Source organism: Onthophagus taurus, chromosome 1 (assembly GCF_036711975.1).
Source record: "Onthophagus taurus isolate NC chromosome 1, IU_Otau_3.0, whole genome shotgun sequence".
Taxonomy (NCBI): Eukaryota; Metazoa; Arthropoda; class Insecta; order Coleoptera; family Scarabaeidae; genus Onthophagus; species Onthophagus taurus.
Window position 1 is genome coordinate 41,754,781 of NC_091966.1, and position 10,845 is coordinate 41,765,625.

Here is a 10,845-nt window from a genome sequence, read left to right on the forward strand (position 1 = left end):
ACTTAACCTAACCTAAATCGTGTCAGTTTTTGGCATAATTACAATTAAATTATATTTTGAGAAAAAGTATTCGAAATTAACAAACAAAATTTTTTGAGGTTATAAACGAAGAATTGATCTTTACTTTGATAAAAAAATCATATTTCTATCATTTCTAGTTCCGCTAATATTAATTGCTAAACTTAACCTAACCCAAATCATGTCAGATTTTGACATGATTAGAATTAAATTATATTTTGAGAGAAAGTATGCGAAATTAACAAACTAAATTTTTTGAGGTTATAAATGAAGAATTGGTCTTTACTTTAGTAAAAAAATCATATTTCCATCATTTCTGGTTCTGCTAATATTAATTGCGGAATTTTTAACCTAACCCAAATCATGTCAGTTTTTGACATGATTACAATTAAATTATATTTTGAGAAAAAGTATTCGAAATTAACAAATAAAATTTTTTGAGGTTATAAACGAAGAATTGATCTTTACTTTGATAAAAAAATCATATTTCTATCATTTCTAGTTCCGCTAATATTAATTGCTAAACTTAACCTAACCCAAATCATGTCAGATTTTGACATGATTAGAATTAAATTATATTTTGAGAGAAAGTATGCGAAATTAACAAACTAAATTTTTTGAGGTTACAAATAAAGAATTGCTCATTATTTTAGTAAAAAAATCATATTTCTATCATATCTGGTTCCGCTAATATTAATTGCTAAACTTAACCTAACCTAAATCGTGTCAGTTTTTGGCATAATTACAATTAAATTATATTTTGAGAAAAAGTATTCGAAATTAACAAACAAAATTTTTTGAGGTTATAAACGAAGAATTGATCTTTACTTTGATAAAAAAATCATATTTCTATCATTTCTAGTTCCGCTAATATTAATTGCTAAACTTAACCTAACCCAAATCATGTCAGATTTTGACATGATTAGAATTAAATTATATTTTGAGAGAAAGTATGCGAAATTAACAAACTAAATTTTTTGAGGTTATAAATGAAGAATTGGTCTTTACTTTAGTAAAAAAATCATATTTCCATCATTTCTGGTTCTGCTAATATTAATTGCGGAATTTTTAACCTAACCCAAATCATGTCAGTTTTTGACATGATTACAATTAAATTATATTTTGAGAAAAAGTATTCGAAATTAACAAACAAAATTTTTTGAGGTTATAAACGAAGAACTGATCTTTATTTTGATAAAAAAATCATATTTCTATCATATCTGGTTCCGCTAATATTAATTGCTAAACTTAACCTAACCTAAATCGTGTCAGTTTTTGGCATAATTACAATTAAATTATATTTTGAGAAAAAGTATTCGAAATTAACAAATAAAATTTTTTGAGGTTATAAACGAAGAATTGATCTTTACTTTGATAAAAAAATCATATTTCTATCATTTCTAGTTCCGCTAATATTAATTGCTAAACTTAACCTAACCCAAATCATGTCAGATTTTGACATGATTAGAATTAAATTATATTTTGAGAGAAAGTATGCGAAATTAACAAACTAAATTTTTTGAGGTTACAAATAAAGAATTGCTCATTATTTTAGTAAAAAAATCATATTTCTATCATATCTGGTTCCGCTAATATTAATTGCTAAACTTAACCTAACCTAAATCGTGTCAGTTTTTGGCATAATTACAATTAAATTATATTTTGAGAAAAAGTATTCGAAATTAACAAACAAAATTTTTTGAGGTTATAAACGAAGAATTGATCTTTACTTTGATAAAAAAATCATATTTCTATCATTTCTAGTTCCGCTAATATTAATTGCTAAACTTAACCTAACCCAAATCATGTCAGATTTTGACATGATTAGAATTAAATTATATTTTGAGAGAAAGTATGCGAAATTAACAAACTAAATTTTTTGAGGTTATAAATGAAGAATTGGTCTTTACTTTAGTAAAAAAATCATATTTCCATCATTTCTGGTTCTGCTAATATTAATTGCGGAATTTTTAACCTAACCCAAATCATGTCAGTTTTTGACATGATTACAATTAAATTATATTTTGAGAAAAAGTATTCGAAATTAACAAACAAAATTTTTTGAGGTTATAAACGAAGAACTGATCTTTATTTTGATAAAAAAATCATATTTCTATCATATCTGGTTCCGCTAATATTAATTGCTAAACTTAACCTAACCTAAATCGTGTCAGTTTTTGGCATAATTACAATTAAATTATATTTTGAGAAAAAGTATTCGAAATTAACAAATAAAATTTTTTGAGGTTATAAACGAAGAATTGATCTTTACTTTGATAAAAAAATCATATTTCTATCATTTCTAGTTCCGCTAATATTAATTGCTAAACTTAACCTAACCCAAATCATGTCAGTTTTTGACATGATTAGAATTAAATTATATTTTGAGAGAAAGTATGCGAAATTAATAAACTAAATTTTGAGAGGTTATAAATGAAGAATTGGTCTTTATTTTGGTAAAAAGATCATATTTCCATCATTTCTGGTTCCGCTAATATTAACTGCGGAATTTTTAACCTAACCCAAATCATGTCAGTTTTTGACATGATTACAATTAAATTATATTTTGAGAAAAAGTATTCCAAATTAACAAACAAAATTTTTTGAGGTTATAAACGAAGAACTGATCTTTATTTTGATAAAAAACTCATATTTCTATCATTTCTAGTTCCGCTAATATTAATTACTAAACTTAACCTAACCCAAATCATGTCAGTTTTTGACATGATTACAATTAAATTATATTTTGAGAGAAAGTACTCGAAATTAATAAACTAAATTTTGAGAGGTTATAAATGAAGAATTGGTCTTTATTTTGGTAAAAAGATCATATTTCCTGCATTTTTGGTTTCGCTGATATTAATTGATGAACATAATCTAACCTAAAACTCAAGATATTTTTCAATGTTTTTGGCATGATTGCAATTAAATTATATTTTGAGAGAAAGTATTCGAAATTGATAAACTCAATTTTTTTTAGATTATAAATGAACAATTGATCTTTATTTTGGTAAAAAAATCACATTTCCATCATTTCTGGTTCAGCTGATATTAATTGCTAAATTTAACTTAACCTAAAACTCAAGATAGTCAATGTTTTTGGCATGATTACGAACTATATTTTGAGAGAAAGTATTCTATATAAATAAACGAAATTGTTTGACGTTATAAAAGAAAAAATAATCTTTTTCTTGGTAAACGTATCAATTTTCCAGTATTTCTAGTTTTCTTGATAGTAATTGCTAAACTTGGGTTAACCTAAAATCGAGAATTCTGGAACAGAATGCAATTTTCACCATTTCTAATGCAAATTATAAAGTTTCCAATAAAAGAATCGGATTTTTAAAATATCTTTTAATTCTTGAGATATTAATATTTAAAGATAATAAGACATTTCTTCATTTTTCGAATAAGCTCTGAGTATTATTAATTCTTTCAAAACTGATACACTTTTTGGTTGGCTAAATCTCTGAATATCGATGGTGTTTTGACAGAAGGAAAAAAGTTCTAAAGATGTTTACAAAACGGTTCTATATTTAAAGGCAGTAGATGTAAACAAATACACAGTACATTATGGGACCAGTTCGCGGTTCTACCAGGACTGCTCGTTGTACAAGTTTATTGGCATAGTGGCATGCAGCTGTACTGGAAAGATGACATCTCGTATTCCAAGCGCAAAGGACGCTCATACAAACGAGCGTTTTATCAGATTGCCACGCCAACATCGAGCTGTAACCATACAAAGCAGCAAAGCAAAAAAAAACTCGGCAAAAACAAGACGGCTTTAAACCGGAGCCAGTTGTTCGTTATAATTTAATATAGGAATTAATTCGAATATAGGAAGGAGAGGAGCGATTCAAATTGAGCCAGAAAAAAAGGGTTAGAAAAGAGTATTGTGCGGCAATAAAAAAAAGGACCCAGAAGAAAAAAAAAATTGTGGGGCAAGGGTCGTTGCCCATCGCGTTTTTTTCTCTTTCTCGGCTTTGTTTTACATCGCGCGTACTGCTGCTTTGAATGTATGGTAGAAAAAAAAGGCGCGCATAAAAAAAAATTGTTAAGCTCGGGCATATCTAATATATTACGGACGTAACTAACTCTCCTCCACTTGGTATACAGCTGTTCGACTTCCTCTATAGATTGCTACGCGAGATGCCTCCCGTATTTCATTCCTACTGCCAAAGGAAAGGGCATTGTCCCATCACATCGTGTATCACTATTGAATAATAATTTTTTTATCGCCACAAAAAATATTTCTATTATTAGGTACAACTCAAATCAATTATTATAAGATGAGTCACATCAATATTCTATAAATGTCCTGAAGAGACCCGCTGAAATTGATGAAAATATTGATAAGGTGTAGAACAGTCACGATTATTACCCATAATTACCTGTCCATTCTAGATATCTAAGGAAATAATCTTAAGCGTGAACTTCACGACTTTCCTTTATCACTTTCTCATATCGTTGGGACCATGAGAATCATGATTTATACCTGACATAGCATACGGTTTCATTTTTATATTCCCAATTTACATCAAATTCGATTAAGGGCTTACCTTCTTTGCATATTACTTACATTTCAAAAGGTTCCTTTTCAATGTCGCACACGATGGGACGTCCGTAGTAATTGCTTCACACCAAACGAATCTTAGATTCGAGGGTTAAAGGGTTTTTTTATCCCGCTCTCTTAATATGCATAACACCGAGAATAATTTCTTATGACATCTCTGAGAAGAAACGGTCGGATTCGTTAGTTAAATCGCGTCTTTAAAGATTAATTTGTTACAGTGTAATTTATTCGATAGAGATTTGTCCGGTGATGTTAAAACCGAGACATATCGAGGATAATGATTACGGTCGTTTTATGGATTTTAACGAAAAATAATTTTTGAATAGATGGAAATGTATGCAACGAACACGCAGGTTATGCGTATATATAATAAGGCTATTCTGTGAAATTGCGATGGAAAATTTACAATTTAAATGAATACTCGATTTCTTAATAGCGTTTATCACCCACCCGTATGGCTGAAATAAGACGAGCTTTTTAACTAGATTGATGAATACATAGTGTTTAACCCGAAAATCAATAAATATCTTATAATGTTTAAGAATTAATATCTCAAGAACTAACAGATGTTTTGAAAATTCGTTTCTTTCTTTGGAAAGCTTACAATTTGTTTAATAAATGCTGATAATTTCATAATGATTCATTGAAATCCCAATTTATTGCGATTTTTTGAAAATTAATTGTTTTCTAGAATATGAGATAATACCTTATCATATTTAAAACTTAATATCTCAAGAACTAAAAGGGATTTTTAAAATCTGTTTCTTTTATTGAAAAGCTTATAATTTGTTAACCAAATTCTGATAATTTCATAATGATTCATTGAAATTCCAATTTATTATGATTTTTTGAAGATGAGTGAAAATAGTTGTTTAACCCGAAAATCAGTAATATCTTATTATGTTTAAGAATTAATATCTCAAGAACGAAAAGATATTTTGAAAATCCGTTTCTTTCTTTGGAAAGCTTACAATTTGTTTAATAAATGCTGATAATTTCATAATGATTCATTGAAATCCCAATTTATTGCGATTTTTTGAAAATTAATTGTTTTCTAGAATATGAGATAATACCTTATCATGTTTAAAACTTAATATCTCAAGAACTAAAAGGGATTTTGAAAATCTGTTTCTTTCATTGAAAAGCTTATAATTTGTTAACCAAATTCTGATAATTTCATAATGATTCATTGAAATTCCAATTTATTATGATTTTTTGAAGATGAGTGAAAATAGTTGTTTAACCCGAAAATCAGTAATATCTTATTATGTTTAAGAATTAATATCTCAAAAACGGAAAAATATTTTGAAAATCTGTTTCTTTCTTTGGAAAGCTTACAACTTGTTTAATAAATGCTGATAATTTCATAATGATTCATTGAAATCCCAATTTATTGCGATTTTTTGAAAATTAATTGTTTTCTAGAATATGAGATAATACCTTATCATGTTTAAAACTTAATATCTCAAGAACTAAAAGGGATTTTGAAAATCTGTTCCTTTCATTGAAAAGCTTATAATTTGTTGAACAAATTCTGATAATTTCATAATGATTCATTGAAATTCTAATTTATTATGATTTTTTGAAGATGAGTGAAAATAGTTGTTTTACCTAAAAATGAGTATCTTATTATGTTTAAGAATTAATATCTCAAGAACTAACGGATGTTTTGAAAATTCGTTTCTTTCTTTGGAAAGCTTACAATTTGTTTAATAAATGCTGATAATTTCATAATGATTCATTGAAATCCCAATTTATTGCGATTTTTTGAAAATTAATTGTTTTCTAGAATATGAGATAATACCTTATCATATTTAAAACTTAATATCTCAAGAACTAAACGGGATTTTGAAAATCTGTTTCTTTTATTGAAAAGCTTATAATTTATTAACCAAATTCTGATAATTTCATAATGATTCATTGAAATTCCAATTTATTATGATTTTTGAAGTTGAGTGAAAATAGTTGTTTAACCCGAAAATCAGTAATATCTTGTTATATTTAAGAATTAATATCTCAAGAACTAACAGATATTTTGAAAATTCGTTTCTTTCTTTGGAAAGGTTACAATTTGTTTAATAAATGCTGATAATTTCATAATGATTCATTGAAATCCCAATTTAATGCGATTTTTTAAAATTAATTGTTTCCTAGAATAGGAGATAATATCTTATCATGTTTAAAACTTAATATCTCAAGAACTAAAAGGGATTTTGAAAATCTTATTCTTTCATTGAAAAGCTTATAATTTGTTAAATGGATGCTGATAATTTCATAATGATTCATTAAAATTCCAATTTAGTATAATTTTTTGAAGATGAGTGAAAATTGTTGCTTACCCCAAAAAATGAGTAAATATCTTGTTATGTTTAAGAATTAATATCTCAAGACCTAACAGATATTTTGAAAATTCGTTTCTTTCTTTGGCAAGCTTACAATTTGTTTAATAAATGCTGATAATTTCATAATGATTCGTTGAAATCCCAATTTATTGCGATTTTTTGAAAATTAATTGTTTTCTAGAATATGAGATAATACCTTATCATGTTTAAAACTTAATATCTCAAGAACTAAAAGGGATTTTGAAAATCTGGTCCTTTCATTAAAAAGCTTATAATTTATTAACCAAATTCTGATAATTTCATAATGATTCATTGAAATTCCAATTTATTATGATTTTTTGAAGATGAGTGAAAATAGTTGTTTAACCCAAAAATCAGTAAATGTCTTATTATGTTTAAGAATTAATATCTCAAGAACTAACAAATATTATAAAAATTCGTTTCTTTCTTTGACAAGCTTACAATTTGTTTAATACATGCTGATAATTTCATAACGATTCATTGAAATCCTAATTTATAGCGATGTTTTGAAAATTAATTGTTTCCTAGAATATGATATAATACCTTATCATGTTTAAAACTTAATATCTCAAGAACAAAAAGGGATTTTGAAAATCTGTTCCTTTCATTGAAAAGCTTATAATTTGTTGAACAAATTCTGATAATTTCATAATGATTCATTGAAATTGCAATTCATTATGATTTTTTGAAGATGAGTGGAAATAGTTGTTTAACCCAAAAATGAGTAAATATCTTATAATGTTTAAGAATTAATATCTCAAGAACTAACAATTATTTTGAAAATTCGTTTCTTTCTTTGGCAAGCTTACAATTTGTTTAACAAATGCTGATAATTTCATAATGATTCATTGAAATCCCAATTTATTGTAATTTTTTGAAAATTAATTGTTCCCTAGAATATGAGATAATACCTTATCATGTTTAAAACTTAATATCTCAAGAACTAAAAGATATTTTGAAAATCCGTTTCTTTCATTAGAAAGCTTATAATTTGTATAGCTAATGCTGATAATTTTATAATGATTAATTGAAATGGCAATTTATTGCGATTTTTTGAAAATTAATTGTTTCCTTGAATATAAGAAAATGCCTTGTCATGTTTAAACATTAACATCTCAAGAACTAAAAGATATTTTGAAAATCTGTTTCTTTCATTGAAAAGCTTATAATTTGTTAAACAAATTCTGATAATTTCATAATGATTCATTGAAATTCCAATTTATTATGATTTCTTGAAAATGAGTGAAAATACATAGTGTTTAATCCGAAAATCAATAAATATCTTATGATGTTTAAGAATTAATATCTCAAGAACGAAAAGATATTTTAAAAATCCGTTTCTTTCACTAGAAAGCTTATAATTTGTATAACTAATGCTGATAATTTTATAATGATTAATTGAAATGGCAATTTATAGCGATTTTTTGAAAATTAATTGTTTCCTTGAATATAAGAAAATGCCTTATATGTTTAAACATTAATATCTCAAGAACTAAAAGATATTTTGAAAATCTGTTTCTTTCATTGAAAAGCTTATAATTTGTTAAACAAATTCTGATAATTTCATAATGATTCATTAAAATTCCAATTTATTATGATTTCTTGAAAATGATTGAAAATACATAGTGTTTAACCCAAAAATCAATAAATATCTTATAATGTTTAAGAATTAATATTTCAAGAACGAAAAGATATTCCGAAAATCCGTTTCTTTCATTAGAAAGCTTATAATTTGTATAACTAATGCTGATAATTTTATAATGATTAATTGAAATGGCAATTTATTTCGATTTTTTGAAAATTAATTGTTTCCTTGAATATAAGAAAATGCCTTATCATGTTTAAACATTAACATCTCAAGAACTAAAAGATATTTTGAAAATCTGTTTCTTTCATTGAAAAACTTATAATTTGTTAAACAAATTCTGATAATTTCATAATGATTCATTGAAATTCCAATTTATTATGATTTCTTGAAAATGAGTGAAGATACATAGTGTTTAACCCGAAAATCAATAAATATCTTATAATGTTTAAGAATTAATATCTCAAGATCGAAAAGATATTTTGAAAATCCGTTTCTTTCTTTGGCAAGCTTACAATTTGTTTAATAAATGCTGATAATTTTATAATGATTAATTGAAATGGCAATTTATTACGATTTTTTGAAAATTAATTGTCTCCTTGAATATAATAAAATGCCTTATCATGTTTAAACATTAACATCTCAAGAACTAAAAGATATTTTGAAAATCTGTTTCTTTCATTGAAAACCTTATAATTTGTTAAACAAATTTTGTTAATTTCATAATGATTCATTGAAATTCCAATTTATTATGATTTCTTGAAAATGACTGAAAATACATAGTGTTTAACCCGAAATCAATAAATATCTTATAATTTTTAAGAATTAATATCTCAAGAACGAAGAGATATTTTAAAAATCCGTTTCTTTCATTAGAAAGCTTATAATTTGTATAACTAATGCTGATAATTTTATAATGATTAATTGAAATGGCAATTTATTGCGATTTTTTGAAAATTAATTGTCTCCTTGATTATAATAAAATGCCTTATCATGTTTAAACATTAACATCTCAAGAACTAAAAGATATTTTGAAAATCTGTTTCTTTCATTGAAAAGCTTATAATTTGTTAAACAAATTCTGTTAATTTCATAATGATTCATTGAAATTCCAATTTATTATGATTTCTTGAAAATGACTGAAAATACATAGTGTTTAACCCGAAATCAATAAATATCTTATAATGTTTAAGAATTAATATCTCAAGAACGAAGAGATATTTTAAAAATCCGTTTCTTTCATTAGAAAGCTTATAATTTGTATAACTAATGCTGATAATTTTATAATGATTAATTGAAATAGTAATTTATTGCGATTTTTTGAAAGTTAATTGTCTCCTTGAATATAATAAAATGCCTTATCATGTTTAAACATTAACATCTCAAGAACTAAAAGATATTTTGAAAATCTGTTTCTTTCATTGAAAAGCTTATAATTTGTTAAACAAATTCTGTTAATTTCATAATGATTCATTGAAATTCCAATTTATTATGATTTCTTGAAAATGACTGAAAATACATAGTGTTTAACCCGAAATCAATAAATATCTTATAATGTTTAAGAATTAATATCTCAAGAACGAAGAGATATTTTAAAAATCCGTTTCTTTCATTAGAAAGCTTATAATTTGTATAACTAATGCTGATAATTTTATAATGATTAATTGAAATGGCAATTTATTGCGATTTTTTGAAAATTAATTGTCTCCTTGAATATAATAAAATGCCTTATCATGTTTAAACATTAACATCTCAAGAACTAAAAGATATTTTGAAAATCTGTTTCTTTCATTGAAAAGCTTATAATTTGTTAAACAAATTCTGTTAATTTCATAATGATTCATTGAAATTCCAATTTATTATGATTTCTTGAAAATGACTGAAAATACATAGTGTTTAACCCGAAATCAATAAATATCTTATAATGTTTAAGAATTAATATCTCAAGAACGAAAAGATATTTTGAAAATCCGTTTTTTTCATTAGAAAGCTTATAATTTGTATAACTAAAGCTGATAATTTTATAATGATTAATTGAAATGACAATTTATTGCGATTTTTTTAAAATTAATGGTTTCCTTGAATATAAGAAAATGCCTTATCATGTTTAAACATTAATATCTCAAGAACTAAAAGATATTTTAAAAATCTGTTTCTTTCATTGAAAAGCTTATAATTTGTTGAACAAATTCTGATAATTTCATAATGATTCATTGAAATTCCAATTTATTATGATTTTTTGAAAATGAGTGAAAATACATAGTGTTTAACCCGAAAATCAATAAATATCTTATAATGTTTAAGAA